At 40.4% G+C, this 18,226-nt stretch overlaps 1 long non-coding RNA gene across 1 annotated transcript; it reads right to left on the minus strand.

The window, feature by feature from the left end:
• Positions 1-8,692: 8,692 nt before the first annotated feature.
• LOC116793551 lies at positions 8,693-15,614 on the minus strand. Its single transcript, XR_004359524.1, has 3 exons — positions 15,507-15,614; positions 9,762-9,885; positions 8,693-8,778 (listed from the first exon to the last, which is right to left on the minus strand). It is a non-coding gene; the product is annotated as an uncharacterized LOC116793551 (long non-coding RNA).
• Between the last annotated feature and the right edge of the window lie 2,612 nt (positions 15,615-18,226).

The raw sequence follows: 18,226 nt of genomic DNA on the forward strand, positions 1-18,226 counted from the left end.
AAAGCAGAGTCCTTTCTGCTGGGAAAGAGGAGCACTCGGTTCCACAGAAGCCTTGGCAGCCAAAGGAGGTGCCGACTTCGCACCCTTTGAAGGTACCAGTAACCAGTCTTGGAGCTGGCACACCTATCTGAGAGAAAGATAGCACTGCCAGGGACCTACTGCCTAGATATCCTGGTCAACGAGAATCTGCTCCAGAATCATTCTGCACAAGGGAAGGATTGCAACAATGCTCTGAAAGCTCTGAAACGTTGATTTTGTGGACAGTGTTATGCAAATCCAATGGTGTATAAACGTGAACTTTTACATACACACTTAGACTGGGAACTTGTAATTACGCACACACACGGATGGCCCCGCTCCCAGGGAGGATATTCCCATACTCAGCACTGTTCAGGAGTGTTGTGCCATGTCTTTTTGCGTATCAAATGTAAAACAGCTCCGTTAACGCGCAGACACGGGTGTCTCTGGGGTCTCCTAGTACGTACATGGCTGAAGAGGCAGCAGTCAGGCATTGCACATAATGGTGATGGGCTGTGCTTTCTCTCTGAGAGTTTAACCCCGAGGTCTTCCAGAAGCAAAACTCAACACATTGCCTAAGACCACACGATAAAGCAGTGGCAAGCTTGAGCTGGCAATCTGGGTGGAGGATCTCCCCCCTCCGCCCAAGCCTGACTCACTGCAGCTCCCTGCAGCTGAAATATGAAGGGGCAAGATCTTTGATGGTGGTTGATGCAAGCAATCAGTTTGGCTGCCTTTTGGAAGTGCTGAAGCAGGTGACCTTACTGGGGACATCTGAGGTTAAGTTCCACTTTGGGTCTTCTGTCCACCAGAAACCAGGGTGGGTTGCAGTAGATTCACTGATGCTCTCTGTGCAGCTTCATTGACTCCCAAACATGCAAGGGAGAGGAAGTTAAACTAGCTTTAAGCATCTCTGCTTCCCCTGATTCCATGAGCTGCATCACTTGGGTACATCACTACAATGCCCAGCTATGGCACACATGTCCAGTCCTTACATATATGCTGCTTTGAGCTCTGCTGCATTAACATAACCAACATAAACACCCCTGGATTCTTTATGCACCGTGCTGGGTTTGGAAAAGGTGGGGGCAAGAAGGTATTTTCTGCCAACAGAATTTTTCATAAGAGGTACAGTCACCTTTTGCTTTTACAAATACAAGAGCAATAACAATATATACAGGCCCAAGCAATAATGGAGATTCTGGAAGATATTTTTTCCCTGTCATAAGCACACTGGGCCTAAGGCAAGGTTTTCCTCTACTTAATAAAGAAAATGGAAAGGTAGGGAGAAAACTAAAATTAAAAAAAAAAAAAACAACCCTGCATTGCCTCTCAAATTACAAAATCTGCTAAATATTTAGGGCATTCTTTCCCACAAACATTTCAAGTGGATGAGAAAGAGGTTTGTCTTCTTGACAGTTCACATACTCTTGTGGGCCAGACTCATTCCTCTGGAAGCTCACTGAAGTCAATGGTACAGCAGCAGGGATGACAGATGAAGCTCACGATCCCCATTTTGGTGGTACCTATCCACCATTCACACAAATCAGCTCAGGATTAAGATGCAAGTGAAGACACTGAAGGTGCAGGTTGAGGAGACAACTAAAACAGCATAAATAGCCTAAAATCTGTGGCAAATGTGTGTGTTTAATTCCACTCAGTCTCTTGGCTAGAAAGGAAGGGCTCGAATGATGTAACAGTAACTGTTTTATAGTATCTGCTTAGGGTGACATGTATTCTTGCTGTTTGGGGTTTTTTTTCCCCTCAGTTGTAGTGAATTGCCATCCCACGCTCTCATTGCATGCCAGGTTATTTTCATTTTAGAGAACAAATTGACAAGTTCTTACAGTTGACTAGAGAAGGGTCACTCTGCAAAGAGCTCCTGTGTTTGCAAATCATCAGCCCAAAACACTCTAAACTTCTTTCAAAACACCAACAAAACTTCCTTGGCCTTTTAAACTGGAAATAGAAAACCTGATTTCAATAACAGGCCTCAACCAATCTGAGTTTATTAGCAACTGAATTAGAAGTTGACCTCAAGTCCAAATGAAAATCAGTGAACAGTCATTAGATCAAGTAAAAATGAAAGTGAAGAAGACAAAAAGCCATACCTGTAATCATCAATCCAAAATTAAGTTATCAGCTATCAAGCAAATAACTGCTATGTTAAAAGCTTTTTCACGTTAGGCCACTTGTTCTTCACAATAATTAAAATACAATGCTTTAATAAAAGAGTTTCATTTATATTCTGATAGTCAAGCTGGCACTTAACTTGATTTGCGGCTGTTCTCAATTAGAACTGTTTATGGTCTCCAAAATCCCTTCTTGGATGCTTCTGAGGTTCTGCACCAGAAAGAGGAGGGGAAAACTGGCAAATCAAAACAGAGATGTGAGAACTGTACTGGGGAAAAAAAAGCAACATCCCCCCCCTCCCCAGAATCTGGATTCTGAACTAAACCAAAGCCAAGCTGCAATGAAATGTAAAACTTTGGCCAAATTCCTAAATTCTAGTATCATGATTTTCATTTACAGTACTTATTCTGCAGCCCATATTGATTTCACATTGGGCAAGCCACCATTTTTAAGACAAATTTTCCATTCGCAAGGTTTTCATCTGCCATTTCCCAGCCCTACGTCCCACAGTGAACTTCCCACACCCCACCCAGTTTGAGCTGGATCCCCGAGTCACACAGCTGCCCTTTGACAACCCCATCCCCACTGACAGTGAGGGTGAGCACGTCCCATGCCACCCTGGCCTCCCATCACCCAGTTTGTGTCTGGAGGCCACCTCACTGCCTAACAGGGTGCTGAAGCACAGCACTGTGCAGCACACGCCCTCTGATATCACCCTCCTGACTGCTTTGCAACAGGGAAAAGATGAGGACATGACAGAGAAGCAGCCACTGTTCTTCCTCACTTCAAAAGACAACACCATGGCATTAATAATCCCTCACACTTAGTAACAGCCAGCTTTATAAACAGTAATTAAAGATGCCTTCTGGTGTACCTGCAAAGGAAACATGATTTTTGTTCTCCACAAGGACCACACTTTCTTTAGTGACTTCTGATTAAAGGATCCGACCTTGAGCACTAAAGGCTTAATTTCCAGGGATACAAGCAACTACAGGTCATATTGTATAACCTTCTAACAGTGCCTAATAGCAGCTAAAAGTTAAAATCTGATATTTTCAGCAGAAAGCCTCACAGTTCTTCATTTCAGACACTTTCTGTAAACTGCTAATCAGTAATTTTGAAAGAGGGGCAGGATTCATACATCAAAGATTGTGAAATCTGTTTAATCATTTTTACAAATACATATTAAAAAAAAAAAAAAAATCCCTTGCTTATTGCCCTGACATTGCCAGGGATGAATTAAAGCAGCATTCTGAGATTCAATACACTGACTGTTCATTGGCTCATGCTTCTTCTTTTACTTTTAATCTTCGAACTGGCCAAAGCTTTTACCACTCACCATTTCTCCAGAAATTAAGCCTTCTCCAAGCACTAGCTGGAAGTGAAAAGTGGTGACAGTTAAAGCCCTGCCCACTCAGAAAACCCAGTGCAACCTGGGTGAGCCCAGAGACGCCAAGTCACTGCTCTGTCTAATTACAAACCCGAGGCAGATTAACCTTTGATGACTAAATTAATCTTCTAAATAAAATGAATATGCATCAGCCTGCAAATTAGGATTAAATGCTTAGCAGAATCTTTATGTGATCAAGCAGGTTTTGTGGTGCAGATGTTAACCATTAACATGAAGCAATAAAATCATTCTTTTTTCTTATAATAACACCTAACAATTCCAAAGCCACCTTTCATCTGAGAATCTCAAAGGGTTTCATAAACATAATTAATTAACCCTCTCAGCATCTGAGACAAGAGCATAATAATATCCCCATCCAACAGCCGAAGAAACAGAGGCACAGCCGCGTCCTGGATCGCAGGCCTCGGACTGTACGTAAGGTGGATGTTAAAAATGCTTTGAAGAGAAAGAAAAGAGCAGGTTTACGCTGCCTTCAGCCCTTCTGTCATGCAGACTGGCAGGGTGGCTTCTCCATGAGGCTGAACTGTCAGCACACACTCATGTTCCTCTCCCAGAAATGCTCACAGAGGTTCTGTAGACACCGAAACACGGGAGAGGAGGCACCGCTGGAGCAGCACATCCCTCTGTACCAGCACAGCTTTCACTGTGAAAAGCAATGGGACTTGTCTCACTACAAACCAAAAACAAACATCTCACTCCTCTAAGGTACTACATAATTCTGAAATAAGCCATTCCAGCAATTTGAGGTGAATCTTGAAGAGAAAAAAACTGTTTCTTGATTTTTTGGGCACTGGGAACTATCAGTCCCTTAAAGAATCTGTTCCTTGCACATACAGTTACAACAATTTAGTCACAAGCAGACTCTGATGGTGGTACTCCACCACTTTTTTTGGTGGAACAGCTGTCCTTGCAACGTGATTCCTACGTCTACATGGAGTAAAATGATTGCATGGAATGCTACCACTTCCATCTGCATCCTGACACCGACATGGGAAGAGATGTGGCCATAGTTCTTCCAGGCTCTCCCAGAAGACCAAATGGTTTAAGGGAATCAAGGAAACCTTCTGCTGAGGTCCACTTTCTGTGCTCCCTCTTCCAATGGGATATTCATTTCCAAGTGGTTTACAACAGGGAATTTGGACAAATGTACACATCGTGACTTTTCAGCCTTACTACCCCTGATTTGAATTTCATTAGTTTTTCAAACATTATGCATTTCATTATTATCAAACTGTAAAAATTAAGTTTTAATTTGATCTAGTTGAATCAAAAATAATGTAACAGTACCGCTGAGCTATGGACAGGCATGTGAGAATTCACATTCTTGGTAATCCAATTTGTTGGCACGTTTTGTTGTCCAATCATAGCAGCTTCTCCTGGTGTGTGAGTTTTCCTTTTATGTAAACTAATCTGTTGGTGTAAAATGTCTGTTGCTGCAAACGTAATTTTATTTGTTCAAAAGGGTAACTGGATAAGTTCTTAAGGTCAGTTTAAATTTCTTGGCTATGAATAGGAATCTTAAACTATAAATTAACCAATATTTTAGACTATTGACATCACATATATGATTTTTGGCATGTAAGTGACTTCCACAGCACTGGGGGTTAGACATTTAAAAGCATTTCTTGTTTTCATACAATGGCTTCTAAAATCCATGGAAAAATTCCAAGGACTTTAATAAGCTTTGGATTGGGCACATTATTACTGTGAATGTAATTCTTGATACCTCTCCTAACATCTAGGCCATGTGAGAAACTTAGGAAAGGCAATTAACATTCCTCCATCAACTTTCGTATTTACATTTGAAATTTACCATTTAAGACTTTAATTCTCCATAAAACTGCTTAAATATACATAACTTCAGTGTTATTTAAATGTTTTATGATCTTCCTGAAATGATCCGCTAATTAAAATCACTTACTTAATTTAGCACCTTAAATTTACCTTCTTTTATTTGGACGGAATTGGATATAACGTGCAGGTTTTGTTCATTTTCTTTCTGAGAAAATCTTAATTTGGAAGGAAAATTACGGTTATATGGAAGGGAGGAGGATGTCTTGAAGGTTGCAAACTTTAACTAGTGGTAATCATTAGCTACCATGTATGACATGATGTATGCAATTAAGAAATAAATTTATTGCAGAAAATTGGAATTATCAATTAAAAAGTAGTCAGTGCAGTCCCACAAGGTCTGATATGATTACCTGTGTTATCTGGGCTGTCGCTTCCAATGCTGGTTCGGGTCCCAAAGACCTCAGAGGGGTGCTCCGTGTGTCGAGTTAAATAAGTGAGACAACCTTAGGGGAAAAATGCAACAGTACAAGGGGGTACAAACACAACTATTCTAGAGGAGAATGAAGACATCAGCTTCAACCTGAATATTATGGGCTAACTGTTCTTCCTTCCTGCTGTGCTTCCAAATGGACCGACAGGGCCACTCCACTTTGTGGCTGTCCCCCAGTGCACCTGGTGGGTTAGGGAATGCTGAACCGGGGCATTAAAGGACACTCCAGCCTGTTACATTTTTTTTTTTTTTACTTATTACCTCTGCAGACTTTGATTTTTCCATCTTCAGTTTCCTCAAGTTTAAGGCCAGAAGTGACAGTTAAATTATCTAGTCTGACCTTGTATATATGCCAGGCCACTAAGCTAAACTCACTGACCTCCTTTTCTCTAAGCTCTCTGTCATAACACTGATCCACAAATGGGTCTCAATTATGAGGCAGTAAATCAGTGTAAAAAAAATAAACAGCTCCTCCCATCTGCCTTTCTCTCCAAAATCCCAACTCCAGCAAAATTCTGTTGCTCACTCTGAAACAGAATGAAAAATTTGGCATCCTCTGATGAATTAGATTTTGTTTCTTCTGCAGAGTGTCTCACATCTCTATTGCTCTGGGCTCTAGTTTGGACTAAAAATAAAATTAATAGAAACTGTCACCTCATCATATTTTTTACCTGATTGGTGTAGATGGATCTTAAATACTTTATATTCAGCTATACAGAGGCTGAGTACACCTATTTATGAATTCACATCCAAACCGAATGAAGTTAAAACACAAGTTGTTCATCCGCGGAGTCAGTATAAAAACCTAGCACTGTATAACTTCTTCAAACCAGTATACATCAAGAAGCCTAACACACTGTTCACAACTCCAGTACCTGCCTACACAGTAAAACTTTTGACATTTACCAGAAACAGAGAAAAAGAAAATAACAGTCCAAAACTCATGATAACGCTTTTCAGGGTATGATTTGAAGACTGTCTCTTGGCTCCACAATAAAGACTGTTGGAGACACAAGAAGCCTGACAGACAGTGATTGTCTCCTCTTTCAAAACTCTGCTGACAGCATCAACTGTTGTTCACTTTGGTATCAGGGGGTGTCAGGAAGAGTGAAACACCGCTTACCTTATGCGTCATGCAAAATTTAGCACCCCTGTCTTTCCCTGGATTCACCCCAGGAGCATTCCAAAACATGCACAACAAAACCACATGAAACTCAGATGATTTCAGATCACGTTACAAAGTCAAAACACAGAACAGATTCACAGAAACATTTGCTAAGGTTCACCAACCTGTTGAGTGAACCTGGGCCCGGTTCCAAGCAAATCTGGATTGATTAATGTTTTCTTTAAATCAACATCACCTGATGTTCTTTGCTACTGATGTGAATCTCAGCTTTTCCTTTTCTCCTTGGGATTTTGGAGTGGTGTAAGTACACAGTTGAAAACACCACATGGAACGCACATCCATCTATGTATAACTGAGGAACATTTTATCACCATTTCTGCAACACAATAAAATATTGCAAAACCTGCGTCCCACCAGCCTTGTCAGTATTTTGCACTATTACTAGCTTTTTGGGGAGAGCTCAGGGTAGGGCTTTTTTCAAACTGTTCATGCATTTAAGAACATGGCAGGAAATGAGCTCTTTCTACATTTCAAACATGGGACCAAATCTAGATATACTCAGCTGTACAAGGACTGGACCTCCTGAAATCAATGGAACTACTTTTGGATTAATATACCATCACCCATTGTGACTGAAAGCTACTGTAAATAAGCTTTGGAAACTATATTCCAACTATAGTTGGGCTCAGTGGTTTGTAATATTCCAGCACTTGCGAAATATAAACAAATGAAATAAAGTGGGAGATAGTGATACTCTGATTTCTGTTCGCACTGACTGTACATTTGTTGGAGGTGTCTGAGCAATCAGAACACTACATAAATACCTTGCCATGCCTGTGGGATCTCATGCTAACTTATAATCCATCACTGAAGACAGCAGCAGCTCTTGAAGACATGCTAAAGCACTTCTGAGGTTGAATGTAATTCATTGTTACACTCTCCAGTTGCATATTTATTTCCTCTCACAGGAAGAAGTGGCTACACGTGGAGCAGTTGTATGCTGGAAATTTCACTTAAAATTTGCATCATATTAAACAATTACTGACCAAAGGCTCTGTAATTTATCAGTTGGTTTATCTCCTCCTTTCTAAACGAATTCTTTGTCAACAACCTTTACATTCAGGAGCTCTGCCTTGACACACAGTTTGTCTGTACCTATATGTTTATTTGGAAACCGCACAACTTTTCAGGATTGAGACACGTAAAACCATCCAGATAAAAGAAGAACCTGTCCCACCATGTCCTCGCTACACACAGGTAAGTATGTATTTTGTGTGCATTAAAAAAACCCCTGTTTATCACATAGCTGTGTTATTCATTTTCTTAATTTCTGACTCCCAGTTTCAGAAAAACAAAAAGTTGAGGAAAATGTTAAAGAACTGCCAAAGTTTCTGTTGGAAGAGAAAGGGAGCGGGAATACTGTAAGACAGACTGTTCCCTCAATTTCTTCTGGCCAATTTGTAGCCCCAGGAGATCTGCACAAACTTTGAACAAGCACAGAGGCCTGGCAGTGCTGACATGAGCTGAACTCCTCTCGCCTTGTGAAATTCACCCACTGCAACTTCATAGGCAGCTTTGGCCAAATAAAGAGAAGATCAACCCAAAAGAAAAAGAGATTTAAAACTGACTGGATTCTTAAGGAGAATTTTTGTCATCAACTGAAAAAGCCCCCGGTGTTTCGTCAGGGAACTTTCTAGCAGCCTAATCTTTCACTTACATGTTTGCATTGCTGGAGTCCTTCCCCACTGTCCTGGGTTCCTGCTTTTCTTTTTACTACTGATTTAGATGTCGATGTCCACTAATCATCTAAAAAAAAAGGAATCTTTAATGTCCAGGCTGTAAATATGCCACTGAGTCCCAAGAGCCTCACATATGTCAAAGGCATGAAATGATGGCCACGAAAAAGGGAACTCTACATCTGTGTTTGCTTAGCAGAAGAACTGCAGGGCTGACCTGTGGACTGATGTGGCTGTTTAATATGGTCTCTGCAAACCGTTCAATAACATCAGAACTGCTGGTTAATCCTCTTACCAGTACCATTGACATTATTTCATGTTCTACTAATTCCAAGCCATCTGCAGAAATACTTGCCTCTCTTGGCAAGTCAATACAGAGTGGCTGAATTTTTTAAAAGGCTGCAGCTCTAATCTTCCAGGTATAATTTCAGAACAAGGTTATTATTTTTTTTATAGGAACATTTTTGCATAATCTTCTAGTCTGAGTCTCACCTCATTTTACTTGTCCAAGTCAGGAGTACAGGTAATGCAGATGCAAGGGAAGGACTGAATTTTGAAATTGAATATTCTGAAACAAATATCCAAGTATATTTTGAGACTGTATCTCCAAAAGTATTCAGATGCAAAAACCTCACTTATTCGGCATTTGGAAGAATAAAAAATATATTTAAAATTAAAAAAAGTGGGATTTGAAAAACTTCAGAAGTGTCCATATTTTTACTTTGTAATTTCTTGTCCAGTTTTTGCAATGTTTTCCCTTTTATCTGGATTTCCTATGGAGAGTTTGTGGCAACCATAAAAATGGACACAAACACGTTTTTCACATGGTGATTCCCAATTCAGTGTTCAACATTACAAAACCCACTTAAAATTACTGGGAAAAGAAAGAAGAAAATGACTGGTTGATAAAAACAATCTCTCTTAATGATTTTCCCATGTATTTCCAAAGAGTCACAAAAAGTGCTGGACCGTGAAGGGGAAGGATTCAAGGGAGTGAAAACTTCCTGACTTTGGAAGGAACCAATGTTTTTGAAGCTGTCCAATCATTCTTACCTCTCTTTGCAACCTTTAGGGAGTCACAATCCATCCAGAAGAATCAATTATTGAATGTAACAGTAAGAGCCTTGTGTCACCATTCCTGTCATGTCACTGTCTTCTGTCAGAGAGCACCGTGGGTCTGAAACCAAAGCAGACACCTGGTGTGAACAAACTGCTAAAAAAGCAAAGTATTTCCAAATCTGGGAGACTGGTTAACACCAATGTCCTGCTCAGAGTATTACACACCACAGAAACTGGTCGAGGAAAGAATGTTTCTATATACAATACACTCAGGCTCCCACTATCACTTAATCCCTCTTCCATCTATGCCAAATTCCAGCTGCAGTCCGTACTCGCCTCCAAAGAACCAGAGCTAAGAGCAAAGTAACAGTCACATCTATTGGCTACTTCACCAGCATTTCACAACAGATATCACATGATTAGGTGTTAAGTGGGACTATTTGCACTTTTGCTTATGGCACATATAATTATGTAATTCTGTATAATGCCAAAATGACTGTTTAAGTAGCAGCTGCACAAAACAGAGATACTGGCTGGACAGCACAGCAAATGCAAACTTAAACCAGCACAGTAAAAAATGCACAGATACATATACATCTATATGTATTTATACACCTTCAGGACTGTTGAATGTGGAACAAAAAGATCACATCACTGGAACCATTGACAAGCAGGACTCTGCTTCTCCTCGTGCCTGTGGAAGTTTTGCCAGTGAGAGGCCGAGTCCTACAACACAAACTGTGGTTGGACAGAACCATAAAACATAACGGATGAAACCCTTGGAGCTCCTGCTTTCACCCATCAGCTGTTGGTGGTGTCTGTCAGGGAGCAGGCTGGCACTAGATGGCTCTGTCAGTGTTTTAGGGGAGGTGGCCTCACACATATTTGTGCACTGAGTTTGTCAGTGCTTTAAAGTCTGTCTGCAAAGAACCTTGAGGACGAGGTGGGTGTAGACAAACCTCACACAGCCACCCTTTGTACAGTTTCACCTGGGAAATTAAATTAATAACCATCTCTGCCATAAAAAGTATGAAGGAAGGTATATTTAAGTTACTTTTCTTATTTTTCAGATGACACACATCCTAATTTCATTGCACAGAAGCAGAGCTTCCATGAGCTTTGATTAAAGGAATCACAAAGTATCAAGGTTAGTTTAAAGTGCTGCTATATTTTAAAATACATCCTTCTAAGCATATGGGTAAGGTGGTGGCAGTGGTAGGAGTTTGCCACAGAAGTGCTCCACAGAGGTCAAAAGGAGATCACCATTTGTTTAATTTAAATAAATCAATTTGTTAAACAAGGAGCTGCTGAGATTATACAGTCAGAGGGTGGAGAGCAAAGAAAGATAATTATTTTTGTTTACATAAATCATTTTCTTATTACTTGGGGATCAGGGTGGTATTGTTTGGGTTTGAGAAAGGAGGGCAAAAGAAGATAACTATCAATTTGCTGATCAGGGTTACATGGGATTTTGCTGCTGGGGCTGGAGAAAGCAAAGAAGATCATTATTTTTATTTAAATAAATCAATTTGTTGTGATCAGGGATCACATGAGGTTGTGCCATTTGCAAGGTAGGCATAGGAAATTCTCCTTTATGGATAGCTGGTTGCAGAACAAATGTTAAGGCACTTCTCTATCAAATGGAATAACAGACACAAAAAAACCCTTCAAGACCACAGAGCTGGATTTCTATTTCTTTCTTTCTTTTGAAAGACCCTGCGTTTGGCATCTTGTCTCAAGTCTCCAACTTGAGTTAAAAAAATCACTGTTACACTTTTAACACAGTGAATCAGGATTATATATATGCATGTGTGTGGATGTGTAGATAAATTAGATAGAGAGATAGATAGAAGACAGCAGCTACTGGGGCCTGATCCTCCAAAGCCCTTGCACTTTGGGGCAGTGACTGATGCAACCACTGTAAAAACTGTGATTGCCTTCCCAGGACGTAGGATCAGTTCTCCAGTGGGGAATATTCATTGAAATCAATGGCCATTCTGTGCACACACACTTTAAGGGCCTGATATTTGTTGCTTCTTTTCTGAGGCAATTAATGAAGCTCTGTGTGTAATTTTTAAAGGCCCTTCATGAACTAACTGGAAATCTACAGCACTGAACATCAGTGAACTCATATCCAAAACTAATAGCTTCAGTATCACTGCCAAAACTTGACTAAGCGCTCTTTGTGCCTGCAAATGGGGTTCTGTAGGCAGTATCCTCCTATCTGCCTTCAAGGGATAATCTCCTCTTACAAATAAAACAATTGTTTCATTTGCTCATTGCAAGGGTTGAATGAGGCTGCAGAAACGAATCTCGCTGGTTTTGAATGTTCTCAAGTCAATCAAGAGCGGATTTGGGGAGTGGGGTTGCTTTCAATTAACATGTTGCTATTTGTAAAACTAGTTTAAAAAAATGCCTTTTCACAAGTTTGGATGTGACTCGTGGAAACTAATAAGTAAGCCATCCCTCTCACTATATCCAATTAAAAGATGGCTTAAATATAGTGTAAAAGTCAAAAATCCGTATCTGTGTGATCAAGGTGCCCCATATTTATTACCTCAGAGTAAAAAGGAATAATCGAGTTGTCTCTTTAACAAATGAAACAATGTTTAAGTAATTACAGAAAAGAGTGGGTCGAAACCATCCCTTGGATACTTTCAGAGCCAATAGCGTAGTCCAGGGGATCAATTTGTGCTTGTAACATGAATGATAAATCTAACTAAACATCTTTATTTTTACAGTACGTTAAAGAAGCATTTTTATTTAGTGCAGTCATATATCTCCACATTATTCTGAAGTATGCTTCTTTATTGCTCTTATGTCTCCAGAATTGCCTGAGGAAAGCATCCTTTTCTCCTTGTGTTTCATTGTTGTTACCCTTGTAGAGTATAACATGCACAAACTTGATTATGATTAATTGAGGGCTTTGGCAAATTATGTTTTTATTCCTTTCCATCTAAGTCTTCCATCTGCTCAAGAAGAGAAAAAAAAAAAGAAATTTTACATTTATAAGGACAGTTAGGGCTTTCTGGGTAAATCATCAGAACAACTGGTTCAGCAGTAATGGCTACAAGCAAAGAAAGTCTTCCTTCAGTCTTACATCATCAACACTAATGCGTTAATGCAATAATCACAACATTAATGCATCTCCATCCTACGAGTGAGGCCGAGAGAGGATGATAACTGGTCAAACCACATTTGATCCAAAATCTCGCTGCAGAGCTGGAATTCCAAACTGAATCAAACCCAGTTTAGAATATTGCTCAATTAGATCCAACCACCAAAGAACCACTTAAAGCAGTCAAGTACAAAGTCTGTAAATATAAACACCTGTGTCCTTGGGCACAATGCATGTAACATCAAGCAGGCTATTTTTAAGAGGCTCTGTTGAAGTTCTTACCCAAGGTGATGCAGCTGCATAGACCAGTCCATTAAGCCTGGTGAACCACATCAGATAAGGCCCTTCCTTCAGGGTTTATGATTCAGGTATAAATGCTTGCCATCCCCTGGAATCTGGCAAATGAGGTTACACTTGGCAGTCTGGGGTTTTCTTAATAGGATGAATGACAGAAGTAAGAAGTCATGTTTAACTTGTACGAATGCGAGGAGAAAAAGGCAGGGCTTTTTCATTTAAAGACAGCCTTGTTCTCCAGCCTTGCTGGCACATAGCACAGAGTGGCGCCTTTGGCTGATGAGAAAGCAAAATTATTGAGGAATTTGCTCCTCTGAGACCACAGAGTTGAAATAACAAAAATCCCAAACAATTTTGGCAACCGGAACGCAGATACAATCAGTCTTTAAAAGGTTGGTCTGGAGAGCTGGTGGCATGGGGACAGGGGCTGGGGATTTATGACAAGGTCAGCACCAGTGGCATTTTTCTTGCTCAGCCAATAATGTGAATTGAGTTGCTGGCCTTGGCCCAGGTCCCTGTGAATAACACTCCAAGTGACTAACACCACACCACTCCTGAACCATCACTGAAGAAGGCAGGTTAAATCTGCACACCCGACACTGATGTGAACCACAGAGCACTGGTGTGATCTGTTACTGTAAATTGTCTGTAAAGGTGGTGATCCAGAGGGAGGGATAATAATCATCACCAAAGGTGGGTCTAATTGCCTGCAAAGATGGCATCTGACAACTAGCAGGGAAGTCACTGCAGTGTTCCTGCACACAGGTGGTCGGAGTGGAGGCTGACTAAGCATCAAAAGACAAGGAGTCTGTGGCTCAGCTGAACCCAACTAGATTTGGAGGTAGATACAGAAGCTAAACTTCCTCTGCCAAAGTTTGCAAAAGATTCTTGTCAAAGATGTACTGACAGCAATGCTGCAAAACCTCTCAGCACCTTGCTGAAGATTAAACTCTACGGTAGCTTCACAGTAGACAAAGAAACTGTTATAGGCATGACTCGTGTAGAAAAAAAAAAGAAAAACTAATTCTGTGGAAAGAGCAATGCAACAGATGGAACACCACATAGCTGGTAATACAGAGGCACTCCCCATACTGCAGGAAAAAGCAGTCACTTCTTAACAAGGAAGGGTGCTTTAATAATCAAATCCAAAAGGGTTTTATTTCCAGTTGAGCCTCCCCACGTGTTGGTCAAGTCACTTTCCAAGTCTCACAGAAAAGAGTCACTGCATTTACTCACCACTGCACAGGGATCTCAGTAAGAACGATTCGCTAGAGTAACTTTTCCAGTGTTATATATTTCCCTTTCCTGCTGCAATGACATGGTCTGGATAGAAGTGGGGAGGTCTGATGACTTCACCCCTCCAAGAAGCAATCCATACATCCCCAGGCCCAAACAGATCACCACACAGAATATCTGGTGAGATAAGTAATCTGGTGAAAAAGCTACAGGAATCTGTGGTCAGAACCCCCTGGAACTGTTGCCCCAGCTTGCTCTGGGGACTACTACAACATCAGTGTCCTGCTGCAGTCCTCCTCCCCTCCCTCTGCTCACACATCTTGTGTGTACAAGAGGGCACAGGAGTCAATTCATTCTACTATGGAAAGCTCTGCATGAAGCCACTTTAATTTGGCTTTGTGTGTGTGTGTGAATCTCATCCTGATACTTTCCGGGTTCTCAGGGAAACATTAGAATGGCAGCACAGCAGAAATGGAAAATGCATTCTCATTCTTTGGCAGCAAATAATTTATTTCATATCCACCATCCTTTTTTTTTTCCCTTCCCCTGCTGCCTGTGTTTGTGATTGTAAGGGAAATTAATTTCTGAAGAGTTTAGCTAATATTTATTGGTGAGAAGATTCTGTCAGCCTCTCAAGGTAAACAAGAACTGGTTCTGGCTGACACAGATTGAGTGTCACATGACTATCCTATTTTTCTGATTTAATAAATATTAACCTTTCTGCCTTTTAGTAGCATTGTGCAAGATTTTTTTTATCTTCTGATGTGAAAAGGCAAATAGCCAGTACATGCCAAAACTACTCCTATTATACAAAAAGGCAAATTTTCGTTATTTCATTTCAAGACAAGACATTGTTCAAATTAAAATTAAAATGCACACAGATTATATCTCCTTTTACACAAATCTATGCAAGATGCCATTCAGGGTGTGCCTCTTCTAACCGCAAATTCTTCTAACATCAGATAAAAGAGATTTATTGTCATATTGCCATTTTATCTTCTAACTTTTGCCTAGTGGGAAAGCATAAAGGAGACAGGAAACCATAAAGGAGACAGGTGACCCCCCAAAAAGACTGTAGGAAAGGATCTTACATCAAGAGAGTTGGCAGAAACTCAGACGATCTTTTGGAAGTTGCCAACCTTGCCGAAGATTTTCCTCACTGCCTTGAGCAGATTCCTTTCCTTCTTTATGCCTCAGTTTCCCAACTGTAAAGAAAAAGGCACAGAAAGATGTAATAGTTCCTTCCCCTTTTTTTCCCATCTTATTGCTATTGCAAATTCTTCCAGGCAAGCCTGATTATGCACTTAGCAGATGGGGGCTCCAAACTCAGCTGGAGCCTTTAGGCATTCCTATAGTATAAATAACAATAATAATGATGGAGTGTTAAAATAGGCAGAACTCGTTCTTTGTTCTCTGCAATGTGAATCAAACTGTGGCTGGACTTTTATTTAACACCACCAGCCAGTTTATTTATGAGAGGATTTATCAGAAGTGGTTGGGTTTAATTTCCTCTAATTCACGCTGTATGAAAAATGGCAACTGTCTGATTTTAATCTAAAACCTGATGAGAGGGCTTCCCAGAAATAACAAAAATACCACAATGGAGGTATCCAAACAGTTACTGTAGAAGTGCAGCACAGGCTGAACTTGCCTGCTGCCTCACACCTTCACTGTATCCCCTCCCTGCTCTCTCTCTTCCAACAGTACCTGCAAAGCCTGGATCACTGAAGCAGTACATCAATTATTAATGGCAAGAAAAAGAATTTTGGGAGTTCAAGTGCCTTCTCTGGCACCTTAGTTCACAGAAAGAGTTAATCTTTTGTTCTTCAACTGACTTTTTTATTTTTAATCAAGTGGATATATTTGTTAAGCCTTCTTTTCTAAGGTAAAAGGAGGAGGGAGAGGTTGTAAAAAACACAGTCATTTTCAAGTGGAACAAATGCATGAAGTTAAATACGAGTGTGCATCAACAAGCTCACAGATTACTGTGGCGTGAAAAATAATAACACAAAAAAAGATGGAATTTCTTTTCAAACAAATCAGAGAAAGATTCAAAAGCAGGGGCAATCAATACCACCCTGTGATCAACAGGAAATGCTAAGAATAACTGTATATCATGTGTGGCTTTGAATTTACAACCAGGACATATAATCTCATTGTAAGAAGAGAGTCAAGTTCAAGAACTTAGTCTCTACAGTAAAGCTCTCATTTTAACTAAAGAAGCTGAGGTCGACGGCCTCTCAAATGAAACAGATAAGGCGACATAGGGTTCTTGTCAGAAACAAATGTTATGTCTCTCCCTACTGAAAAGCTTAAAGATATTATCAGCAAAAGCCTAGTTGGGCCTGAAATGGGTCCCAGAGAAGTAATATTAACCAGGCTCCTGGCAGATCATTTATTTATCTCAAGCTAAATTCAATAAAGAGAGCCATATATAAGTGAGGGAAAATAATGCAGCTGCTAGTAATTTATCATTGGATGGAAAGTCATTGTTATCCTTATCTCTCCAATGATGTTCTATTTCCAACTGGTAATGAATTATGGGCCTTGCCACATCTTTACTATGTGACAGGTCAACGCTACCTCATGGGTACTGTACTGTATTTATGCAATCAATAGAGGGTCTGCTGAGGAAATATTGGCAACCATTTTGTGAGAGTGACCTAGAGCTGCATGGCCTTATGGTCCATGGTGGTGGTCAGTGGATAGAGCAGCATTTCTTTACTCCTTTAAAACAAAGATGTCTTTGAACGCTTTTAAAGTATTTTTCACTTTGCTCTTTATAAAGCCGAGCACGCGAAGTGAACCACTGGATTGTTAATTAGGAAGCATTCTGCTCATTTAAGCTGGCTCAGCCACCAAAGGGATCTTTTCTGTTCCTTTGTTGCACTTATTAGAGAGATTTATTAAATCAAACTTCAGTGCAGTCTTATCCAAAATTATTTGTGCCTGTGGTGCCGGGGCACAGCAGAGGCACGAAGAGCAGAGGTTTGGCCAGGCTGCTGCTGAGATGTGAGGACGGGCTAACGAGCAGCACTGGGGGCCCCACAGAGCTCCCAAATTCCACACTGAGTTCTAAGGTGGACGCCAAGCAACTCAACACCGCGTTTACTTTGCTCAAGTCAGCTGGGAGGGACCCTCCCAGCACGACCCCTGCAAGAGCAGCAGTGAAAAACAGTGTTTTGTGATGGATGGCTCCAGGAGGAAGAGCCCTGCTACAGGGGCACGTGGCAAGGGGAAGGTTTCTGGAGTAAGTACCTTCTCTGGCACTGTTCTCCCAGCCCTGAACCAATTATGCCCAGGTTTTCTCTCTTTTCTACTTCTTCCCATTGGGTTTGGCTTTCATGATTCACAAGAAAAGTTTATGCGGCCTGAAAAGTTTATATTCATACTAAAAAAAACCAGAAATGCACTTTTAAAATCTTATATGGATTGAGAGGGGGATATATATCACAAATGACTCAAGATTTTGAATTTTCAAAAACACCTCCTGAAGAAAAACAAAGAAAATGTTCAAACACATTAAAATTATTCAGAAAAATAAAGAAATATTTTAGAATAAAAGAAAATGTTCAAACACATTAAAATTATTCAGAAAAATAAGGAAATATTATAGAATAAGCACTTTTGTCATTAAAAATTACCAAATATATTAAAAAGAGACACAATCACAATTTGGCCCAGACCACAGGATCTTCAATGCCATTTAGTTCACTATCTCCTCTTTAGCCTTCTGCCTTCTTCTCCACTGAGACTACTCATTTGTGGCCATGAGTTGTTTCAGGAACTGAGAAATCCAGAAAATCCCATA

Source organism: Chiroxiphia lanceolata, chromosome 13 (genome assembly GCF_009829145.1).
Source record: "Chiroxiphia lanceolata isolate bChiLan1 chromosome 13, bChiLan1.pri, whole genome shotgun sequence".
Lineage (NCBI taxonomy): Eukaryota > Metazoa > Chordata > Aves > Passeriformes > Pipridae > Chiroxiphia > Chiroxiphia lanceolata.